Raw genomic sequence first — 10670 nt, 5'->3', positions numbered from 1 at the left:
TGGAAAAGAGAAGGAGAGGCTGCAGGCTCAGGCTGCCTCACACCAGGCAAGTCCGAAGACGCAGGAAGATGTGATTTCTTTTTTTTTTTTTTCAATATTATTTTTTCAAAGGGGGAAAAAGGCAAATCCTTGTTTTTTTTTTAATCTAAATTTCATCAACTGGAGCTTCTTCTCATTTTCTAACTCCGGTTCCCCCCCTGTTTTTTCCCCTGTCTTTCTGTGGTTTACTGAGAAGGTTGCTGTGGATAAAAGAAGGAGCGACCCGGACTGAACTGCACAGCAGAAGGTATTTACTCATTTCCCTTATTTATTTACAAAGGTTTTTGATTGGATGTGCTCCCAACTGTCGGTGATGTGCCCGAAAAAAGGCAAAGAGAGAACCAAAGAGACTGACAGAGTGACGTTAAAGGAGCCCTGCGAGGCGGAACTGTGTGCAACAAAGTGCACAACAGTGAGAAAAAAACAGCATTAGAAAGTACTGAGTGTGTGGTAAAGCAAAAAATTATTTTCAGTATCAGTTGATAGTGGAAGTACTGGCACTTTGCAAGAAGTGGGCGCTGCAGAGTCTGCGTGTGTGTTTGTGGGAGGGCACGTCCTTGGAGGGGCTGATTCCCATGTTTTATGGAGGTGGGAGACTGACAAGAAAGTGGGGCAGAGGAAAAGAAAACTTGAAAGATCACAGCAGCCCTGCAAGAAAACTCCAGACTAATTTGCACGTATCACTCGACAAGTTGCGATGCAGCGAGAGATAACGGCTCTGCTGACACTTTGATGAGTTTGCCGAGGCAGACTGTGCGGTGGCAGCAGGCGTAAATCATCAAAGCCTGATTACAAAGATGAGCGTAGAAGGAAGAAGAGTTGACCCGAAATTGATGTCACACCCATTTACTGCTCGCCGCTTTGTGGTTTAAATCCCAGGTTTTCTGTTCCACGTAACCCTTCTGGGGTTTCACAGACTCTCTCCGCACATACAGTAGCTGCGCACACGACAGAAGAAAACCAAAACAGGTTTCAAAACTGCTCGTAGGGTGGAAAAGGGCGAGCTAAAACGTCCAGCGTGTCCTTCGAACCAGGTGATACATGCAAATTGAGCACACAAGAGCTGCCAGGAAGTGACATGGCTCCCGAGTTTATATCCTCCAAGGAATCGCTGTGCACAATGACCCTCAAGTAAAAAGAGCAGTTATTCTGGGCAAAACAGACCATAGTGATGGAAGATGAACCAGATTAATTTAACATAGGCAATGGTTGCAGTGTTTCTTTTGCCCGAAAATGAGGAGGACGTCCTTGTTTCGACTGCTGTGTGCTCCTCGAGCCTGGTAGGAAACGACAGGAGCAGCGTGAAGACAACTTTTCTTCACACTGGAGTGTGTGGCTACTGTAGGCACCCATCATGTTCATTCCTGTCCATCTGTGAAACTCCAGAACTGTGACCTGGATTAGAAAATGTCACCAGAGCCTGAATCCAAACAAAGTGGTGTGCAAAACCTGCCGATTGGTAATTATAAGATACATCTTTGGGTGAAATATCCCTTTAAGATGGAAACTGAAAAGCTGTTCATTGAGAGGTTTTCCTGCAGAAAAACTGACGGTGGACGAATACATTTCTTCGAAATGAGTCTTTCCAAATGCAACTTAATGGCAATAATTACATCCCTTGTGACTTGTTAAAACGCTCTATGATGTGGATTATACCACGTTCGCTATGAGTCATAATTTTACATTGCAGCGCTTTATAACCTACTCTCTCCCGACAGTATAAAAGTAGATAATGACCTGCAGTATAGCAGCACTATGTGCAAATAACCAGCGTTTGAAAACAGTGCAGACTCAAAAACAAAAACAAAAAACGAGCAACTTATTCTCATACAAAAAATTACATTCACATCTTACCCCGTGCACCTTGAACCCGACACATGGAGCGTTTCATTTCTTTATGCCGAAGGAAATAGGAGCTCATCAACACCCACCTTTCACACACACCCCTGGTGCTGCGGCTGTCAAAATCATTACCTGTTTGCAGAATTTGTGGTGTCAGCAGGTGGAAAGGTAGGAAATCTCTACAGACCACTGGAGAACAGGAACACACACACACACACACACACGCACACACTTTTACACACTGCGTTGTGTTCCAGCCCAGTGCACTTTCACCGTATAGATACAGCATAATTGGCTCCGCGCAGCCTCCCAAGACCTGGCCCTCCGTGATGTGATGCACATCAAGCAATACTGCATCTAAAAGCATAGTTCTCCCTGAAATAAGTGCTCCTCTGGGAATTAATTTGGAAAGAGAGAAAAATAAACAAGGCAATTTGGAGCGGAGCGGCTCCTCTAAGATTAATGGCTTCGCAACAACAAACCTGGGACAATTGATCACAATGGAGCGGAGAGGGGCGGGTGACGACAACAATGGGAGTGTGTGTGTGTGTGTGTGTGTGTGTGTGCCAAATGAGATTATCAAAGGCAGGAGTGATGGATAAACGAAATGAAATTTAAAACTGAGGGCTGAGGCGGGCTTCCTTGATTCAGAAAATTTTCTGAATCAACGCTGATTTCCTGTTCCAGGCCTGCCCTGCCCGCTCCACTTCCGCTCACCGTCGTCTCTCGTGGAGGAACAGCAGTCGATAAGCGAGGCGGCTCAGTGCAGCAGATGTGACAGTGCTATATAGTCCAGTAATTCTCCAGGGGTTCCGCCACGGAGACGGGGTAGGACAAAAGACGCGCGCGCAGAGAGAATATTTCCAGTGACGGCTCGATGCTGCGTAGGACCACTGCGATGCTTATTAACTGCTCGGCCACCACTGTGTCTATGAAGCAGAAATGTAAAACCCAATACAAAAATCAGTCCCCCGGGGGGTGTGAAACTAGGCTACAGCTGTACGGAGCTGTAAACAAGAACAATGCACACGTGTAGCCGTTTAAAGCGCACGCACATACATCCTCATCGCCAATGTGTGACTCAGAAATGTCCGGTAAATATGGCCAAATGTCACACGTCCTCTTCCCCCTCCTCCTCCTGCTTCTCCACAGTCTCTTCCACCTCTTCTCCCCCTGACATTTAATGTGTCATCATCAAACAAGCTTTAGGATCAGTTGCGACTGCATATAGGACTTACCAACCTGTGTTAATTTTAATGAACTCCTCAGTGTTGCTCCCCGCATTGGCACGACTTCATTGTTGAGCTCATTAAGATGGAACGTAAGTTGAGTTGAGGTTTTCCCCCGGCGCTGCAGGCTTTTCATTATTACATAGAGGGGGTGTGGCTTGCCGCCCCCAGGGGGAAGATCTGGAGTATGGCCGTAAGCTATGAAAGCAGAAGCAGGCAAACAGCCACACGTCCACCATTTCAAAGAGCTCTGGCTGTACGACTTTTAGGCTAATGAGCGACACACATTGTGACGCACTCATTAAATATTAGCCTGTAACAGAATGTTCTGACCAGTTGCTAGAGCCAGAATCCAGCTTAACAACCAAAGAACAGAACGGCATGTAAGGCTGGTTTCTTGATTGCAGAACCAAAGCATAATTGATGAAGAATCAGTACACTCACAGTCTGTGTTATTTTTCTAAATATACCATTTTGTCCAGAACTTGCTGTTAGGTTTAAATTCAACTGTGCCAATATTAAATGATGTTAGTGTTGTAAAAGTCTGTTAAACACTAAACTCTTGGCTCTGCTCTGCATCAAGCATCTCAAGTTAAAAACAACAAAATAGGAGAACCCACCCTTGAACTTCGTGAGGAAACCAAACAACCGTTGTTTGCTAGCTAGCAAGACCCCACACAATGGGGCTTCATACCTTGTGTTTAAACTGTTGCTTAGGCAGGATTCTGCTATTTAACACCCATAACCTTAGAATTAAAGTCTACAAAGAACAAAGGCCTTCCTATTTGTAGAATCAGTTACATCCCATTTCATGGTAGGTGTACAGGCTCTAATTGGACCTGACAGCTGCTGAAGTGGTCTTCACGTTGTCAGACATGTCTAATAGCATTTATTAGTGTCCTGTTGACTTTTGTCTCTCAGTGTTACCTTAATGTAAATGGATGCACAAGGTAAGTGAGAGTGTCACTGGAGGCCAGTGGCCTTGTGGGCGGTTTGTCTGACACAAAGTCCGCCCCAGAACCTTTAGCCTGCGTTCATCTCTGTGTGTCTGGCTTGTGTCTAGTTTGCCTGTGGTCTGCTTCCAGTGTAACTGAAAGGGAGTAAGTGAAGTTATCTGCGGGGTTATACAACTAAAGGTTGGGTGCGTTTGAAAGCAAGCAGGAGTTTAACTCATGTTCTGCTGAGCTTTAGGTGTTCTCCATTTGGCTTCTGTTGTTGCAACCTGCTGCTGTTGTCTTAAAAGACCTTGTTTCAATATGTGTTCTCTGTCTACGTATTTACTTTGTTATATGGGAAATTATGTTTTCTTTTTAATCTTTCAGAAATTCAATCAATGTGCACTCAGTGCTCAAGATACAATCAAAACAACATCATTTATCTTGCATTTGCCCATGAAGAATCTTAATGATACTGTGTTGGTCAGTGTTTATAGTTTACAGAAAGTCTCCATAAATAGTGCCAGGGATGGTCACTTCTAAATCTGTTCTGCATTGAGGTCTCCAAGCTAACACACTCCCAGCTAAGTTTAGCCCCAGCAAGGCCCATGGCGCACGCTCCACCTGACCCAATTATTATCCAGTCTGAGGGGAAAGACAGCCTGTTTTGCTGCGACACGACATTTTAGCTAGGCTAGAGTGACGCCTCTCATTCTTTTTCAGATCACGTGTTTCTAGGACAACTCGAAAGTTTCAATCTGTATTATATCAAAGTGTTTACGTGTCTGCATGCATTTGTATGGCGTAAGCTAAATAGTAAGCTGTGGCATCCCCTACCCACCAAACAAGATGGCATCCCTGCCAGGATGTTGATGGAGCTGGAACAGCTCCATTATCAAACGGAAGACGTGTTTTCTATCATCCAATTAATTACTGATTAGCGGCTTATTGTTTATCGCTTTGATTGGCACCAGAAACGCAATCGGCTCTAATCCCTGAAGAAAATGTCAGGATATCTGAGTGCTTAGGGAATGAATGTGATGAAATGACTTTAATTAGGCGGCTCCTTTTTATCCAATTCCAGCGCCCGTTTAATTGGCGTGGATTGTACTTGACGATAATGGCTTGAAAATGCAAATCTTGGCATCATAATAGGGATTTTTTTAATGCCTATTTATGTCATTTAGAGTTTATTGTCTGCATAAATTAAGTGATTTGTTCTCTGATGAGTACTTGTGCTACTGCACTGACAGTAGAAAACACCATTCATTAAAACCCATTTTGGCATGAAACCACTACGTCAGAGATCTGATGGGAGTGACGCACCATTCATATAACGTCTCCACCGCCGCTGCCGCCAAATTGGTGACTCATCCCATCCATCCCAGGCTGGACAAGATGTATAGTGGTCATGATGGTTCCCCCACTTACTGGCAGTGTGAAAGAGGCTGCAGCGTGGAGACCCAGTGATGGAGAGCGATATAGAGGACAGAACTTGGCCGCTCCACTTTCGCAGGACATAAAAGTGGGACAATCTGTTCCTTGGACGAACTCCAATTCTACTTTCTGGGGACCAATAGACTGAAAATATATCTATACACACGTTCTGTCCTACATAGGGAGAGAGTGAGTGACTGCGAGAAATTGACATAAAAGAGTCGGTGTGAAACCAGCCAGGGCATTAGTCGTCGTTCGTGCAGCCGATTGGGATGCACCTGTGGATGTGTGTTTTTAAAATTGGCCCCGGGGAAGAAACTGTCACAGCGAGTGCAGGGGACGAGAAGTCAATATGTCTCTATGTTTTTTGGGGATTTTTTTTTTAATGCAGACAATTAAACTTAAATAGGAGTAATTTCTCAGGAAGCAGTTTGGTTGCCTTCTTGGTCCGCAGTGTTTGTCAAGAGACCCCTTAAAATTGCACTTTGAAAAGAGACAATGTGCTGAGAGTGATATAAAAATGCATTTTCCAGGCTTATTGGAGGTTAAAATGAGGCCCCGGTTGTTGAAGACGGAACAGGAAAATTTGGCTCTAGTGTGAAATCACCACTTTGCGTCTGGAGTCTCCCCCCCAAAGATAAAAATTCTGTCCACTGTTTTCTTCCCCTTTTCTCCATTCATATTTTTTCTTTCGCATTGGTTCTACACTTTCCCAGCTACCTGCATTGACAATTGATAAATAAGTCTCTTAAACACTGAAGGACTTTGGACACCTGAGACACAGGTAGTGGTGTCACCAAGTGCACATGCAGTTTGATTCCATAGGCCCGAGATCTCCCCGATTCTCATGTGATCACGTGGGACTAAAGAAATATGGAGGTCAGCTGTCCGGGCTCGAGTAACATTACAGTTTGCTCCTCAACAAAAAAAAACAAAACAATGGGTAAAATCTTGGCTGAGATGATATTATCGTTTTGACGGACGAGTACTGTAAAAGTACACAATGTAGGATTGTTGTCCCTTCCCTGTCCCACAGACCGAACAACACATCCCTGATATATGTGGGGGGGCCATCAACCCCAGAAGCTGGTTTTATTGTTGCCTGGTGTGCGCAGATAGCTTTAACCAGTACACTACAACACAATTACACAATATTCAGGTCTGGTAGCGTGACAAACTTTGCCTCATAGGATGATGAAATTTGTTCAGTTCCCAGCAAAATATGTGACAGTGACGCATGAATAATGGCTACGAAATATGTGAGCGAAACATTTTAGTCATGACTTTCAGAAAACGGTCGACACACAAAGCCGACAATGACGTTAATTGGAAAAAAGAAGAAGTGATAAATCATGTTGGAGTCCAGTGTAACGCTTCCAGAGCGGGCAGATTCCCCACGCGACAGTAAAAAATGACTTTTCTGCCTGTCCGTGTGGAAGACGGCTCTGTCAGAGGAGTGATATTAATTCCCTTCAACCCGCCACCAGTTTCCCAAGACGGGGAGGATGTGGGGACTTATTTGGAGACGTGATGGCTGGCGCAGGGACAGTGAGTGGAGTCAAACTACTGGCGGCGAGAGAACGAGCTGTGGGCTCTTGTTTCGACAGCGTGTGGGAGGGCGGACTGACAGGACGGCGGTGAGAGACGTTGGAGGAGGCGAGGTTTCCCTACGTGCTCTTGTTGCCCCCCCCCCCCCCCCCCCCAACGCTGCTAATTTTAGCTCTGTGTTTTTCCTTCTTTCACTTGTAACCTGATTAGTAAATGCTAAAAACTGCGGCTCTCACGCTGTGCGTCGCCCCCTCCCCCGTTTCCTCCTTCTTGCTTTTTACACCCCAATTACTGGGCTCCGCTCCAGTGTTGGAGTGTCCCTCCAGCTTCTCGTCTGCTCTGACGCCCAGCGTTGCTTAATATTTGATGAGGCTTTATTCATAAATCAACCTCCTCCGCTTCCTCCTGTTGCAACTTGACAGATATTCATCGGCAAAACGTCGAGAAAAACCCGGCGCTCTTGAGAAGCTGTTCATCAAAACGCACACGCTTTGTTTTTTGGTTTGTCATTTACGAAAAGAACACTAACGTTTACCGTGTTGCTTATCGTAGTACGATGCAGTCCTGAATTAGAATCAGTAAAGCTTATGTTCTTTATCTCAGGTGTTCATTCATGCTTTTCTCCATTTTTGTATTTTTTCCCTCTCCTTTTGTTTTTCTCCTGGTTCGTTTCTGTTTGTCCTCCTCTTGTGATCGGCTGTGTTGTTTTCTGCGGCTCCTTGCTGGCTTTCCTCCAGAGCATGTAAATCAGTTTTATTGTCTGGACCCCGTGTGACGTCTTCTTGGCCATTACCTCAGTTGAAATCTGTTTGACCGTTTGCTTTCACATTTCGTTTCAAGAGTCTCAAGCCTGTGCTCAGCCATTTTTTGACCTTTTCGTTCAGATATTTTGTTTCATTTTTAATGTTTCCCCAAACCTGCATCATCTTCTAAAGGGGCCACAGCCAATAGTCTGCCTCCGTCTAACCCTCTAAATCCTCTGCATCCTCTTCTTCTCAGACTTCATGTCCAGTTTCACGACATCCATAAATCTCCTCTCTGCTCTTGCTCCAGGCCTCCTGCCTGCCAGCTACACCCTCAGCATCCTTCTACAAATACATTCACTCTCTCTCCTCTGTGCGTGGCCAAACCATCTCAGACTGGCTTTATCACCACACTATCAAACATGCGCTGTCCATCTGCAGGACTCTTTACTGATCCTGTCCGCCTTGGTCTCTACCAGAGGGAAGCGCAACATTTGAACCTCTGCAACGTAAACTTCCAAGATGTTTTCTCACTTTACAGAACCGAGCGCCTCCTTCTGCCTGGCGTGACATATTCCTTAGTTTATCATTGTTCTTTTTTTTTTCTCCTGCTCTGACAGACATTGCGTTTGCGGTCGAGTGGCCCACCTTGTCACTCTCGGAGCATCTTGGGGAATCAATAGCAGGCACCTGTCACCGCCCCCTGTTGTATCACTTCTCTTGCGCAGAAATGCTCAACTAGCACACTTCCTTTCAGCCCGTGAGACTCTAAATGGACCAGGCTCCAGCTGTCTTTGCTCTTGTCTGGCCAGTCAGTCATACACGGCTGTGAAGCTGCAGTAACTGTCCCAGAAGTGAGTTCAGCGGCAGACATGTTTGCGTTAATTTTGATAAAGATTCTCCTTCGTGTTGCCGATTTATCAGACAGATGTTTTCACTCTCAGCCAAGGTGAGAGTGAAAACTCTAATGGCAACTTGTCTTTCACATTTACAAGTCACATTATTTCTAAGTGGGAATTGGCTCCCGGAGGCACCATGTAACTGGAACCACATGATGAAAAGTTGAGTCATCGGTCGTTTTGAAGATTTCGATCAGCAATCCCCCTTTGAAATCACAGAATCAGAACCTCAAAGAAATGTATTAACTACTGCCTCATAGAAGGGGCTTGCGCTTCTACCGTCTCTCCCCTAACAGCCCTGCAGTGTGCTGCTGCAATGGAATTAAACACGCCTAGAACATACAGAACATGCTCCTTGGAGTGACCCTACACGAGAGAATTTGTTTTTTATTTCAGTGTTGCTCCTAAATTCACTTATATGGCAATTATAGTTTACTAATATTTTAGTAGTGTAATGTTAAGTAATGAAAGGCCAGCTGCTGTGTTATATTGCTGCCATGTCTTAAATGTTCCTGCTGCACCTCTGCCTCTTGGCTGGCTTCTTCATCTCTATGTTGGTGTTTATGTCAGTTGCAGGCTGCTGCAAGCTGTCTTCAAACACCTACTAGAGGTTAATAAATTGCAGTAAAGTCATAAAGTGATAAATTGCAGTTCATTTAAAGTTGTAGTTCACTTAACGCATTTTTAACCGTTGCTAACAATATTAACCTTATACCCTTATTGGCATGTTTGCATTGGATTTGAGTTGTGATGCAACTCTCTTTTCCTTTTCAGTTCTTCCTGTATAACTAACATTAACTTACATTTACCTTATCTAACGTTCAGATCAATGAACATCCAGTGAGACAGAAGAAGAATCCCTATATAATCAAAGCCTTTGTTACCAAACCTTGAATTATTAAAATCGGACCACAGCATAAGGGGACGGCATTGGGCCAACGAGGAAAACCACCAAAGTTTTACAGTGAAAGAAAAAAGTAAATCCCCTGGTAAAGACGTCCTTGCAATGGCTGCTGACAATTGCAAACCATCCTCCTGTGTTTGACAGTGTCAGCTGAAAATGTTTAATTTATCGACAGAGAAAATTATCTTTTGACTTCAGTCCCACCAGGTCACAGAGCAGATGCTAAAGGCAATCCGGCAAAACTTATGAATGGCGGAAAAGCAGTTGCATACGAAGCAGCCATTGCATATCGCAGCCTTACCAGAGGTGCAGGCAGCTTAAAACAGTGGTCAGATTTTTTTAATTAAGGGCGCGACGTTTCCCTGCTAGAGAAAGTTTCTTTCTCAGCGTAGTTCAAGTGGAGTTGAATTAAGCGTACCCTCAAACTCTGTCAACAACTGCAGCAAAGCAAAATTACAGCACTCTCGGGCCCAGCTTCCCTAAAAGTGGCTCCACTGCATTATCTGCAGAACTTAATGGTAGCCTGTTTGGTTGTTTCTGTTTGCATAATGGTTCGCACACTGCTCTGATACGCTCACAGCGCCTTAGGGAGGCGCACACATTCACCCGTGAAAATGCTCTCGCAAACCGAAGATGAGCTCCTGTCCCAGTAAATTCACTTTTTGCAAGGCAAGTGTTGACCATTTAAGCACTTTAGACAAATACAGTGCTGATCAATCCAGGAGGGACAGTGAGAGTTAGAACAGTTACAACACCACTGGTGTGGTGACTGCAGATCTGACGCTAGGATGTAGTAGTAGTCATAAACACGTACTGTAGTCTTTGGCACAAGTCGCTTGCATCACAGCAAAACTGGCAACCCGGCTGGATCTAGTGTGAAACGGAACCACTCTTCTAACCTGTTCTCTTCTGCAAAGAACCCGTGATGCTAATTCACCGTGTTTATATATAGCATGTCTTTCATCAGCCTGCTACTCCCTCATGCATTCCCAGTGGCTAAATGTAAAATGTGGACCAGCTCTGTGCTCATTCACACATGTGGGCCTATTAGTTGGCGCTGACTTCTTTTCTGTTGTTGCACGTCTATTTGCTGA

The 10670-nt window shown here is 44.8% G+C and overlaps 1 protein-coding gene across 1 annotated transcript in view; it reads left to right on the top strand.

Moving 5' to 3' along the window:
- The window catches only part of LOC142893696 (SH3 and multiple ankyrin repeat domains protein 1-like), a 42202-nt gene continuing 31532 nt past the window's right edge, over positions 1–10670 (top strand). Inside the window, exon 1 of the mRNA XM_076034516.1 lies at positions 1–286. The gene's annotated coding sequence lies outside the window, so the exon portion shown is untranslated. The remainder of the gene's footprint in view (positions 287–10670) is intronic.

This window comes from Nelusetta ayraudi, unplaced genomic scaffold, assembly GCF_046127955.1.
Source record: "Nelusetta ayraudi isolate G7.1 ecotype Tasmania unplaced genomic scaffold, CSIRO-AGI_Nayr_v1 ptg000042l, whole genome shotgun sequence".
In the NCBI taxonomy this organism is placed as follows: domain Eukaryota; kingdom Metazoa; phylum Chordata; class Actinopteri; order Tetraodontiformes; family Monacanthidae; genus Nelusetta; species Nelusetta ayraudi.
The sequence above is the reverse complement of the archived record's forward strand: the minus strand, read 5'-3'. Positions and strand labels throughout refer to the sequence as shown.